The sequence below is a fragment of the Trichoplusia ni genome, chromosome 20 (assembly GCF_003590095.1).
Source record: "Trichoplusia ni isolate ovarian cell line Hi5 chromosome 20, tn1, whole genome shotgun sequence".
Lineage (NCBI taxonomy): Eukaryota > Metazoa > Arthropoda > Insecta > Lepidoptera > Noctuidae > Trichoplusia > Trichoplusia ni.
Window position 1 is genome coordinate 4,548,208 of NC_039497.1, and position 14,745 is coordinate 4,562,952.

The 14,745-nt window shown below is 35.2% G+C and overlaps 1 non-coding gene across 1 annotated transcript; it reads right to left on the reverse strand.

Annotated features, from left to right (window-relative positions):
• Positions 1 to 1,727: 1,727 nt before the first annotated feature.
• Trnav-uac lies at positions 1,728 to 1,800 on the reverse strand. Its single transcript has one exon. It is a non-coding gene; the product is annotated as a tRNA-Val (tRNA).
• Positions 1,801 to 14,745: the final 12,945 nt, after the last annotated feature.

Below are 14,745 nucleotides of genomic sequence, written 5' to 3' on the forward strand. Positions count from 1 at the left end.
TCAAAATAAGAGTGAGAAGTAAAACTACAGGCGCTGAGGACACAATATGCTCAAAATTGTATCATATTTCTAAAGCTATAAGGTTGATTGTCATTTGGTCATTCGACAACCACAAGAGGAATAAAAAAATAAATCCAAATTATTTTTAAAGCCATTACTATTTAATTAAAATGGAGTAAATATAAATTGAACTTTATGCCCTACGGGTATAAGTCATATTTTCGGGTAAATTATTTTAAGGGCACAAAATAAAATTAAAAATAAATTTATTGATTTTTAAGTGAATATTAATTTATTATTTAAGTAACGCCGGAATTAGAACAATACATTTTAAAATCCTTTTTTAAATTATCACGCACTTATATCTTTCTCTTTTTAACACGCTTTTTTAATCTTTTCACTGTCTCTTTCCTTTCAGGCATGACGTCACTGGCGTGTGTTTTGTTTTCTCGGCGTCACTGGTACAATTTGTTGTGGAAGATCTATCTTACCACTAAAGGATAAAATACATTTTCGATGCCTTTTTTGTCTCGTTCTAATATCATATCTATCTCTTTCATTTCGGGCATGACGTCACTGACGTGTCTTTTGTTTTTGTTCAAGTCTCACAGCTTGGGATATCAAAACGTGAAATTTCAATAAAATAATGTTTTCTTGTATACCGTTCTCTGTCTGGTTGTTGTTCTATCTCTTTCATTTCGGGCATGACGTCACTGACGTGTGTTTTGTTTTTGTTCAAGTCTCACAGCTTGGGATATCAAAATAATGTTTTCTTGTATACCGTTCTCTGTCTGGTTGTTGTTCTATCTCTTTCATTTCGGGCATGACGTCACTGACGTGTGTTTTGTTTTTGTTCAAGTCTCACAGCTTGGGATATCAAAATAATGTTTTCTTGTATACCGTTCTCTGTCTGGTTGTTGTTCTATCTCTTTCATTTCGGGCATGACGTCACTGGTGTGTGTTTTGTTTGAAATCGCAAACCTTTATCCAAGTAAGCACAAGTCATTTACGAGGAAATGAATTTGTAGCGGTTTTTTTAGCTTTTGTGAATTTTAAGTTTGTTTGTTTGAACGCTCTGATCTCAGAAATTCTCAAAGGATGTTTTTTTGATATACGTAGTGTTATTTAATTTCATTAAATATCTTAGGGAATCACTGTTTGAACATAAATCTGCAGAAAAATAATAAAAACTACCAATGTATTGAAATTATTTTCAACTTTCATTTCCCACAGTAAAAATGGACGAAGTCGCGTACATATTTAATTAGGTACTATTTTTTATGCGACGCATAAAGAAAAAGAAATGAACGAGTGACTGTAAATTACAATTTCAAGTGTCAAAATGTATAAATTAGGGTTATATAATGAGTGAGTGAGCGGCTGACTGTAAATGCCAACAGTATCGCAATGCGAGCCGTTTCTAGTTTCATAGAAGGTCGCAGTTCTAACCTAACCTAACAGTAAACTTCAGTCGTAACTGGAGGCTCGCCCTGTCCTTTGACAGACAGACAGAGACACTTTCGCATGTATAATATTTGTGAGTATGGATTTCAGTAAAAGTTTACACGCAGACCACGTTGTGGGCAGCAGCTAGTTATAATTAATCATCTCGCATGTAATTTTGCCGATTTTGGTTTGAAGCTGGCACATTAATTACTCATTAATGAAGAAACATCACGAAACATTGATAAAATATCAAAATGGAGGCATGTGTGGAAAACGATATATGGCCCGTGTGGGGATCGAACCCACGACCTTCGTACTGTAAGCACGACGCTCTCTCAACTGAGCTAACGGGCCGTGGTGAACATATTTCAAATTACCGACTACAAGGCGGAGAAAATCAATAAAACCAGTCTTCGAAACTCTTTTGAGATAATCAGTATAATAGTTTTAAAAAACACGCTTTTTATAGAAAACCGGACTAAAAAAATAATTTAAATTAAGAAAATAGTGTTAAAAAAAAATATTTTTTACTTTTTAGTTTGGCTTATTTATAATAGCTTGTTTTTTTTTTATTTTAAACTATTGCACGACTCATGATGCGAAGCATCAGAGAGTGCTTTACGATCGATTTTTTTTATATAAATTAACAAAAATCAAATTGTGGAAATTAAAAAATGGAATAATTTTATGAAATTAGTGTATTGTCATCGGTCCTCAATAAATCTACAAAGTTTGAACGAAATCTGGCCGTTTAAAGTGGGTCAAAATCGCGCCCAAAGAAGTCGGTTACAAACAAACATACAGGTGAAGCTAATAAAAAGCGTGTAAAAACAGCTTTTCTTGTAATCACTTTTAGCTTTAAGGCGACGTTTAGACTAATAAATTGTAATTTTTGTGCATTGTGATACGTAAATGAACGAAAAGTATGGAACAACCGCCTACATTTCGCTCACAATATTGCCGGCGAGTGACGGGAAATCAACCTAACTGTGATAATTACAAAAGATCAAGAACTACAAAAAGTTCTGCTGGACTTCAAAAAAGTGCTTAAAAATGTGAAAAAAAAATAAAAGAGAGCCATCAGACACGAACAGTTTGGATAACGATGACAGACGAACTAAGTAAAGCATAAAGATGAAGATGGTAATTACAAGTTCGAGAGAAATGTTTGAGATTGGATTAGAAACAGACACAACCTCACAGGAAAAAAGTGCTTGCAAAATTAATTGAGGCACACGAGATGTCAAAATACATTACGGGTAAGGTTTTAATTGAAATATTTACATCTCCAAAACTAAATCCAAGACAGTGTTCACGCTTTGTTATTATGGATGAAGATAATAACAATGAATACTCACTGTAAATGTTAATATTCTTGCGTTCATTTGTCAGATTTAAATCACTTTCACGCCTTTGAAGATGCTCGTTACAATAGGTAGAAGCTTTCTCGGACCGCTATTTAAGGATTGCAGCATAATTAACGTAATTACATACACAACGTCAATATGACAATCCTGACGGTAGAAATTTATGAAAATGTGAACTTATTGATTGTCTGTGCCAGCTGAAGAGAGACTCGCTGTAACTTTGAGGTACGTTAACAAAATAGATTGTCTATTTTGATCAAAATACAATGTAATTTTAGTTTTTAAGGCATTTGCAGCATGAATTTAATAGTTTCCCGTGGCAATATTGTTCTCCTGGCAAATATTCTCTTCTTCTGAATGATCATTAGAATCAGGTGCAAACTGTGAAATGTTTGACTGAACACTACTCGAGGCTGAGTCTTCATCATGTACCGGACTGTGTGTATGTAGAAGAGTGGAGGTTACTGTGAGGACTTGGCTGTGGCGGTGGTGAGGAGACATTTGGGTTTGATTTGAAAATGAGAACTCGTAGATGCAATAGATTCAAAGAAACAATTGCTTCTTAAACAAGCGGCCTGACCAGATTTGGTGGATTTTTGGTCGCGTAGCTCCGAGAAACCAATATAATAGGTATTAATTTCTGCTACAGAACCCGTCATGGTCGACTCTGACTCACATTTATTATTTTAACTGCGAATAGCGCCATCTGTGACAAAGGCACGATACTACGATACACAACTCCTTCCATCGCCAACGTTAGTGTTGACGTGGCGTCTAGTCGCGCTCTACACCTCTAGCGAGTTGGTTCAGCAATGGTATAATAGATGGCGCTAAACTCAATAAAAAATATTTTAAAAATTATCAAAAATGAAGTGGATTTACAAAATACAGCTATCAGAGACGCTCAGGATTTTTTTCTCACTTATAAACCGGATAGATTCGGAGATATGATCAAAATAAGAAATTTTAGAAAAAATGCAAAGAAACTGACTTAGCGTGGTTTTTAAGGTTCCGTTCCTACAAAGGCATATAGCGGAACCCTTCTAGCATCAGTTTGTTGCCTTTCCGCTAGTCTGTCCGTCAAGTCCTTTTTTCTCAGAAACGCGTGGAGGTAAACTTCTAAGACAATACAATAAAAAGTCACAGCTGTTTTATCGCTAAAAGTTTCGACACTCTACAGGGAATCAAAATACAATGTCAGATGCTGTCATGTCCGAGCCGGCCACAAAATTAAGAGAATTATTTACCATCATCCTGATATTTTGCCAACCATCTGACCCCTTAGAGTTATGGAATTAATTTCGTAATGCTTTATGTGAAGATATATTGAACAGAATGCGTAATGAGAATCAGGATATGACATTAGCATATAATGATGACATATACAATGATGCACTAATCTTAATTGAAGATAAAATTCATGAGATAGGCGATAACTCACTAACCGATTTTGGGCTACCTGTATCAACAAGGATAAATTCACTTAAGCATCTGTGTTTACGAAGCAATTATTGTACAGCATCCCTTGTGCGCGATAGATGGCGTTGACATCTATCGCGTTTGAATCGCGCTATGGTTTGTCAAGAAAAATATAAGTGTCAATGTTGACAAGAAAAAACAATAAAATGTGCATGTTCTAGAACAGCACACCGGAGTTTTAATTTTATCCATAATTCTCACGAAATGCCATCTCGGTATTTAACAACCTTTCGCGGTTGATCGCGAAAGGTTTGGTATAAACCGATAAACTGTATACTAATATTATAAATGCGAAAGCATCTCTTGTCCACCAAATAAAAATATATATATGCCATATTACGGAACACAAATACGAACATAAATATCAAAAACGCACCTTTGCGTCGGTCGTTTACAAACTGTCAGCTGTAATGGCGTCAGACAATGACATTGAGATTGCAACTTGACAATGACAAAAACAAAAGACACGGCAATGACGTCACGTCGATAATGAAAAAGAAAGACTGATAGTTAGAAAGAGAAAGATAATCATTCAAAAAAATATTCAGATATATTTTACCGTTTATCAATTTGATATCAAAACAAAAGACATGACAGTGACGTCACGTCGAAAATGAAAGAGATGGAGCACAAAAAGAACGGGACATAGAACTACAGCCACTAGCAACATGTGTTCAAAAATGTACCAAATTGCCTTATAAATAAGGTTGACAATATCTTATGCTAGTACAAACAAAAGACACGTCAGTGACGTCATGCTCGAAATGAAAGAGAAAAGTAGACAATTAGAAAGAGAACGGTAGTTCATCCCACCACGAGAAAAAGTGTAACTCAGAGATTAGCATTGCAGAGGTCTTAAAACAAAACACACGCCAATGACGTCATGCCCAAAATGAAAGAGAGCGATTCAAAATAAGAGTGAGAAGTAAAGCTACAGGCGCTGAGGACACAATATGCTCAAAATTGTATCATATTTCTAAAGCTATAAGGTTGATTGTCATTTGGTCATTCGACAACTACAAGAAGAATAAAAAAATAAATCCAAATTATTTTTAAAGCCATTACTATTTAATTAAAATGGAGTAAATATAAATTGAACTTTATGCCTTAGGGGATAAGCCATATTTTCGGGTAAATTGATGATTGAAAAAAAATGATTTTATTGATTTTTGATTATATTGATTCTGTAAATAACTTTCACTCGGTCTTATTAAACACGGACTAGACCTACACTCAGGTTTAATCCAAGGCGACACATGGTTTAACTACTGACTAAGCAGTAGCTGGGTGGGTTTTGACGTTTGATTTGCATTTCAGATGATTTGTTCGTAAGTTCGGTTCGTATATTCGAAACTGAATAAATTTCCCTGTTTTTTCCATGGACCATGGACAATGTTCCATTGTATCTTCGCTCCTATTAGTCACAGCGTGATGGTATATAACCTTTCTTGATAATGGTCTATTCAACACAAACAGATTTTTTCAGTTTGCACCAGTAGTTCGTGAGATTAGCGCGTTCAAACAAACTCTTCAGCTTTATATATTAGTATAGATAGTATAGATATAGATTGTGTAACAAAATGGTAAGAGACTATTTTATTGAAGATTTGAGGGTGATAGATGAAATAAATGAAGTTGAAAATCAGAAATATGATGTTGAAAATTTAAAATTTAAAAGCCCTCGACCCAATCAGAAACATGAAGAGTAAGTTTACTAGAAGGTAGACCAGGGTCACGTCTCCTACCTTCGAGCCCTCACAGCAGACCAGCTCGGAGGTTCCAGAAGACATTAGTGTTTCAAGTATCAGATCCCACAGGTAACCTGGGCGTGTAACATTCCTATCACACCTAACAAACGACCTGATGACCTTGAAGACCTGAACCGATTTCCGCCAAACATAGCCAAGGACACTCTCGACTGATATACCTTTCAAACAAAAAGAACCGTTTTCAAATCGGATCACCCGTTCGGCAGCTACGATGCCACAGACACGCACACACGTCAAACTCTCACCCCGTCGGTCGCTTTTGCGTCGGGGGTTAAAATAATGTTCTACAATATTGTACAATTTAAAAAGATCTACAACAACATCTCAGACATCATCTGTCTGTCTTATAAGATTGACTCACAATAAACATTCTTTTGGCTATTAACTTTATTCCAAAACAAAACATTTTTGCGAAGCTGTTTTTGTTGAGATGGTACTTATCCTTATCAAAATAAATAACTACGACTACTGTGACAAGTATTTAATGTTTCTTTCAAACGCTTATTCCAAAGTGATTCATAACGATGGTATGAATGCTTATTACTGCACTGCTCCCGTGCGAACCCGGGGCGGGTCGCTAGTGCGAATATACATAATACGATTTATCATAAAAACTAACCAATTAGTCCGTCCCTTGAAAAAATACTTAAAGCGTATTTTTTAAATCACAGAATCGTACAAGTAAAGAGCGAGTCAAAATTAAACATTACTTTCGTGCTTATTTTTAAATCTTAAAAACCTTCGTGCCTCAATCGAGTTTAAAATGACAAACTCTTACATTAAAATATGAGAAAATACATTCCATATTAAAAGTTATTTTAGTCTTCATTAATGTAAAATACACTTTATTGTTAAAGGGTAAAGTTCAATTACGAATAAACTGTTTTAAATACAAAATAAAATGGTATTCTGAGCATCCTCAGACAAATAAGAAATTAATTGATCATTTTAATATTAAGGTTCTTTTTCAAAGTGAGACCTATTCCTTATAACTTAAGGTTTAATTTAGCATGCATGATGAAATTATAAATTTATTTAATATTTTTTTCCCGGCAAATAGCTCCACATAGTTTAAGTAACGCCGGAATTCGAACAATATATTTTAAAATTCTTTTTTAAATTATCAGGCACTTATATCTATCTCTTTTTTATCTCTTACACTGTCTCTTTCCTTTTCGGCATGACGTCACTGACGTGTGTTTTGTTTTCTCGGCGTCACTGGTACAATTTGCTGTGGAAGATTTATTTCACCACTAAAGGATAAAATACACTTTTTTATCTCGTTCTAATATCATATCTATCTCTTTCATTTTTGACATGACGTCACTGGCGTGTCTTTTGCTTCTGTTCAAGTCTCACAGCTTGGGATATCAAAACGTGAAATTTCAATAAAATAATGTTTTCTTGTATACCGTTCTCTCTCTCTTTACGTGGAAATGAATTACTTGCGTCTTTTTTAGCTTTTGTGAATTTTTAGTTTGTTTGTTAAACGCTCTGATCTCAGAAATTCTCAAAGGATTTTTTTTTTATAAATATAGTGTCAAAGTCAAATTCTTTATTTCAATTAGACCAGTATATGGCGCTTTTGAACGTCAAATCACTACATATTATAAAAAAGGACCGCTTTTTCTGTCCCTATTTCTCCTTGAACACTTAAATTTTCGAAACCACTCGACGGATTTTGATGCGGTTTTCTTTAATAGATAAAGTGTTTTATGAGGAAGGTTTTTTTTACTTTTTAAGTATAATCTATGCATGTTTTCGTGCAGGAACAAAGTCAATTTTAGCGATTTCAAATGTATTCACAATTTTTTTACGCTTTCATTGCAAACGCTGGCTTAACCGCAAGAGCTACATCAAAATAAAGTTCTACAATTTTGTACACCATAAAATGATCTACAAAAAAGTCTCACACAGCATATACCTATCTTTTAAGGTTGACTCACCATTTTTTTGGCTAATAATTTTATTCCAAAACCAAAAATCTTTGCGAAGCTGTCTGTGTTGAGATAGTAATCCTTATCAAAATCAAAATAAATACAACTATTCTATTTTTCACATTTCAAACGTTTATTCCGATGCAACGACGATGGTATGAATCCTTATCAAGATAAAGAACGTTAAAAAATTCTGTGGCGTATATTAGCACTGCTCCCGTGCGAAGCCGGGGCGGATCGCTAGTACAAAATAATTGAGACACACAAGATTTCAAAATACATTACGGGTAAGGTTTTAATTGAAATATTTACATCTCAAAAACTAAATCCAAGACAGTGTTCACGCTTTGTTATTATGGGTGAAGATAATAACAATGAATACTCACTGTAAATGTTCGTATTTTTGCGTACATTTGTCAGATTTAAATCACTTTCTCGCCTTTGAAGATGCTCGTTACAATAGGTAGAAGCTTTCTCGGACCGCTATTTAAGGATTGCAGCATAATTAACGTAATTACATACACAACGTCAATATGACAATCCTGACAGTAGAAATTTATGAAAATGTGAACTTATTGATTGTCTGTGCCAGCTGAAGAGAGACTCGCTGTAACTTTGAGGTACGTTAACAAAATAAGTAATTTCAGAGGGTGTTTATTTTGATCAAAATACAATGTTATTTTAGTGTTAATGCATTTTTCTTTTCATTTTTTTAATGCATTGGCAGCATGAATTTAATTTGTCCTCCTGGCAAATATAAACTTCTGAATGATCATTAGAATCAGGTGCAAACTGTGAAATGTATGACTGAACACTACTCGAGGCTGAGTCTTCATCATGTACCGGACTGTGTGTATGTAGAAGAGTGAAGGTTACTTTGAGGACTTGGCTGTGGCGGTGGTGAGGAGACATTTGGGTTTGATTTGAAAATGAGAACTCGTAGATGCAATAGATTCAAAGAAACAATTGCTTCTTAAACAAGCGGCCTGACCAGATTTGGTGGATTTTTGGTCGCGTAGCTCCGAGAAACCAATATAATATTAATTTCTGCTACGGAACCCGTCATGGTCGAGTCTGACTCACATTTATTATTTTAACTGCGAATAGCGCCATCTGTGACAAAGGCGCGATACTACGATACACAACTCCTTCCATCGCCAACGTTAGTGTTGACGTGGCGTCTAGTCGCGCTCTACACCTCTAGCGAGTTGGTTCAGCAATGGTATAATAGATGGCGCTAAACTCAATAAAAAATATTTTAAAAAATCGGCAAAAATGAAGTGGATTTACAAAATACAGCTATCAGAGACGCTCAGGATTTTTTTTCTCACTTATAGACCGGATAGATTCGGAGATATGATCCAAAGAAGAAATTTTATAAAATTGCAAAAAAAACTGACTTCCCGTGGTTTTTAAGGTTCCGTACCTCGAAAGCCATATAGCGGAACCCTTCTAGCATCAGTTTGTTGCCTTTTCGCTTGTCTGTCCGTCAAGTCCTTTTTTCGCAGAAACGCTTGATGGTATCAAGCTGATATTTATACCGGATACTCAGGCCTACAGTCTCCTAAAGCTGTAAAAATTAAACTTCTAAGACAACGCAATAAAAAGATACAGCTGTTTTATCGCTACAAGTTTTCGACACCTCTCCTAGGGAATCAAAATCCTGTTTTTTTTAATATATTCAAGCAACAGGTTTGTACGGAACCCTCGGTAAAGACTCCGACCGCACTCGACCGGTTTCTCTACTCATAAATAAATAGTTTCAGGTCAGAGGTCAGTCTGTTGTCCGTCGGTCAATCTGTTTGTCAGTACTAGTACTGCCACCACGTAGTCGTAGTACAGAAAATAATCTCGATATGCACATTATCTCACTTACAGAACCCTCGTCGGAAGCGTCCCACTCGCACTTGTCTGTTATTATTTGAAACTAGCTGCTTCCCGCGATTCCGTCCGCGTGGAATTTAGTTGACAGCGCGCGGTGGTTCCCGTTTCTTACAATCAGAATCTGTACCGTTGACGTTTCGCGAAAATATTCTTCAAATGTCATGTAGTTTCGCATAGTCATTGATTTTTCTCAAATAATGCGGCCGAGGTAGAAATACGAACTCTTTTTGTAGTTGCAGCGTGCCGTCGCTTTGATAACTGTCGTAGCACTTGAGGTTGTATTGACAGCTCTGCTGGAGGTCATGAGAACATTTCGACACGATGATGGTCGCAGAATGATTGCTCTCGCCAAGAAAAACCCCTTTTAAAGACTCCGGTTATATCAAGAGCGAAGTTATTAGACCAGAATTGAATGCTGGAGTATCAGCCAGGACGGTCAGAAGGCATATAGTGGAGGCAAAACGTGTAGGGAGAGAGTTGCACGTATAGGTCCGTTACTGAAGAAAGAAAATAAGCCAGACTGGAGTTTGCAAGAAAGTTTGGACTGTTGCTCAATGGAAAAATGTGCTATTTTCTGGTGAGACCAAGATAAATTTAATTTCTTCAAATGGCAGACAATACGTCCGAAGGCCTATGAATTCGACCCTGAATCCAAAACACACAAAAAAGCAGGTGAAACATGGAGGAGGCTGTTGATTTATTCAATTGAGATTGCAAAAAACAATCTTTGTATTGACTAAAGATTGACAGTTCTTAGAATGATACATTCGAGCCGCCATCTTGGTATTTAACTTCAATCAATCTCTAACGCATTCATTCATTCCTTCTGTCATACTGTGTGGTAGGATCCAGACGTATTACTTCCAAGTTTTTTTAAAAAGGAAATATAAAATTAGTTTACAAGTACTGAGTGTTTTTATTATCAGCCCCTACCTAAAATTCAATAGGTTATGGGCCCAGTGTGCGCGAGTGTTAAATAATTTCCACTGTTAAATTCATCTCTATTCAAATAATAACCGTTATTGCCGAACAAAGAAAATGGACTTAAAATTAAAACGAAATATAAAACCGTTCGACGGCGAGAAGTATAGTATTTGGAAATTTAGAATACGTGCTTTGTTAAGCGAAATGAACGTTTTAAAAGTAATTGAAAGTGATCCAATTATTCAAGACAGTTCATGGGACAAAAGTAACCGAATTACAAAAAGTATAATCGTCGAGTATTTATCGGATTCTTACCTTGGTTTTGCAAATGAAGATAGTACGGCGAAGGATATTTTAAAAAGTTTGGATGCACTTTATGAACGTAAGAGTATTGCTACTCAGTTGGCGTTAAGAAAAAAATTGTTGGGCATGAAACTGCAAGGTGATGTTACTTTGATTAGACACTTTGCTGCGTTTGACGACTTAATCACTGAGTTGCTTGCGGCTGGCGCTAAACTTGAAGAAACCGACAAAGTCGCTCATTTACTTTTAACACTTCCTTCAAGTTATGATGGTGTTATAACTGCTATCGAAACTTTGTCAGAAGATAACCTGACCTTAGCCTTTGTAAAAACGAGGCTCCTGGACCACGAGGTCAAACTGAAGAATGAATCCAATGATACGAGTGCTAAAGTTTTACAAGCTGCTGCTGAAGGCAAGAAGAGACAGTTTAGAAAAAGGAATTTTGAAAATCATACATTCAGTAACAACCAGAAAGATCAGAATACAAGGAAGAAGTTTAATATTGCAAAATGTTATCATTGTGGCCGGAAAGGACATGTGAAAAACGACTGTTATTATTTCAAGCGATTAAATCAACCGAAATCTACGGACAGGCTGAGGACAGTACAAGCAGTCGATATTAATCAGCCTTCCGCATCAGCTCAGTCATCAGCAGATTTTTCTGGTTTTGCATTCATGACCGGTGAATACAACGTGGACGCAGCCGAACGGAAGATCACATTCCTGTTAGATTCCGGAGCATCGGACCATATAATCAACAGGGAAGATCTATTTATTAATTCTGTTGATTTATCTATTCCTATAAAAATTTCAATTGCTAAACAAGGGCATTTCATTTCAGCTAACAAGAGAGGAACATTACACGTCATTAGCAATATGGGTGTTCGAGGGACATTGGAGGATGTTCTTTTCTGCCCCGAGGCTCCCTACAACCTGTTGTCTGTGTCAAGGTTGCAACAAGCTGGAACCACTGTCATATTTGATCACCGAGGCACCCAAATATGTAAAGATGGTAAAATAATAATGAGAGGTAGGTCAATCAATAATTTAATTGCTTTGGATTTTGAGGTATCTGTGCATTTGAGCTGCTCTATGCCTAAAGTGTATAATGTTATGATAAATAATTATGAGTTATGGCATAAGCGGTTAGGTCACATGAGTAAAAGTAAATTTTTAGAGTTGAAAAATAATAAAATGACTTCTGATATTAATTTGATTGACAAAGTGATACCGGGCGATAGTTTATGTGAATCTTGTATTTATGGAAAACAAAGTAGGCTACCATTTAATCAGAACAAAGATAAAAGTTATATTCAGCGACCTTTATATGTTGTGCATACTGACGTATGCGGTCCAATCACTCCTTCAACAATTAACAACAAAAATTATTTTGTTTTATTTGTTGATCAGTATACTCACTACTGTGTTGTGTATCTATTAACGCATAAATCAGACGTGTTTTCTGCATTTAAAGATTTTGTGTCAAAAAGCGAGGCGAGATTCAATTTAAAAATAGTTTACTTATATTGTGATAATGGTAGAGAATATTTATCTAACGATATGAAAGATTATTGTGTTGAAAAGGAATAACTTATCATTTCACAGTTCCAAGAACACCTCAATTAAATGGTGTTTCCGAACGAATGGTAAGAAGTATTACTGAAAAAGCTCGTTCTATTTTAAATGGTGCAAATCTTCCAAAATTATTTTGGGGTGAAGCTGTGTTAACCGCTGTGTATTTAATTAATTTAACTCCAACAAATGCTATAAAATCATCCAAAACACCATTTGAAATGTGGCATAATAGAAAACCACAGATAAAATATTTAAAAGTTTTTGGTTCTACTGTTTATGTGCATGATAAAATTTTTAAAACGAAATTCGATGTTAAGTCGTGGAAAGGTATACTTATGGGATACGAACCAAATGGATATAAAGTTTGGAATCCTGAATGCGAAAAATTTATTACTGTCAGAGATGTTATTGTTGATGAGACCAATTTTCTTCAATCCAGGCCAATATTGCAGCCTGAAGAGAATGTTGTAAATTCTCGTGTAGATATTAACATTGACAAGAATTGTAAGTCAATGAAGTCTCAAATACTGACAGGGGTGAATCAGATAGTTCTAAATCTGATGATTATGAGAGTCCTCATAAAATTCGCAAAAGTAACCACGACACAATAGAATCGGAGCAAATAAATACACGTTCCGTCATTGGTGATGACAATACAAACAGTAATGTTGAGCTTCGTAGGAGTGATAGACTCAAGGGTCGTCCTTCTGTTCCTTCTAAAAAATTCGATGATTACCTTATGTGTACTCAAACAATTTTGTATGATGTACAAATTCATTTCTTGAGATTAAAACTCGACATGATAGAGCTCAGTGGGAAAGTGCAATTGATGACGAATTAAATTCATTATTATTAAATAAAACATGGTCTTTGGTACCGCGACCGAATGGTAAAAATATTGTAGATTGCAAATGGATTTTTAGTATCAAAAATGATGAATTCGGAAAACCTTTACGTTACAAAGCTAGACTTGTTGCTAGGGGCTTTAGTCAGCAATATCTCATTGATTATAATGAGACCTTTGCACCTGTTGCCAGAATAGCTAGTTTTAGGTTCCTTATTGCTTTTGCTAATCAATATAAATTGCTAATTCACCATATGGATGTAAAACTGCATTTCTTAACGGGGAATTAAAAGAAGAGATTTATATGAAAGTTCCAGAGGGTATATCTTGCAAAAAGGATTATGTGTGCAAACTAAATAAAGCGTTATATGGGCTTAAGCAGGCAGCTAGGTGTTGGTTTGAAATTTTGAGCAGTCACTTAAAGAGAAAGGTTTTCAAAATTCATCAGTAGATAGGTGTATTTATATACTAAATAAAGGAGATATACAAAGTAATATTTATGTGATACTTTATGTTGACGATTTGGTTATAATTAGTGCTAATAAAATAACAATAGATGATTTTAAAATGTATTTAATGAGTAAATTTAAGATGACAGATTTGCAAGAAATAAAATTGTTTCTCGGAATTAAAGTCACTCGTTCTAATGATATGTTGATGTTAGATCAAAGTGCTTATATTAAAACAATTTTAGCTAAATTTGGCATGCAGGATTGTAAACCTGTAAAAACGCCTTTAGAGAGCAAACTTGATTATGAAGCACTAAATTCAGACGATAATTACAATGCTCCATGTCGTAATGTAATAGGTTGTCTGATGTATATAATGTTATGTACTCGACCCGACTTGAGTACTAGTGTTAATATACTGAGTAGGTATACAAATAAAAATAATAAAGAATTGTGGAAATGTCTTAAAAGGGTACTTAGATATTTAAAAGGCACAAGTGATTTGAAACTAATTTACAAGAGGTGTGAGTATAATCAGATCTTAACTGGTTATGTAGACTCCGATTGGGGGGGTAATGATACAAATGACAGAAAGAGTACAACCGGGTATATATTTAAATTATTTGAGAAATGTACAATAACCTGGAATACTAAGAAACAACAGTCAGTTGCAGCCTCTTCCACTGAGGCTGAGTATATGGCTTTATATGAAGCTGTCAAAGAAGCCTTACGGCTTAAGTCCTTAGCAAATAGTATTCATATTATTAT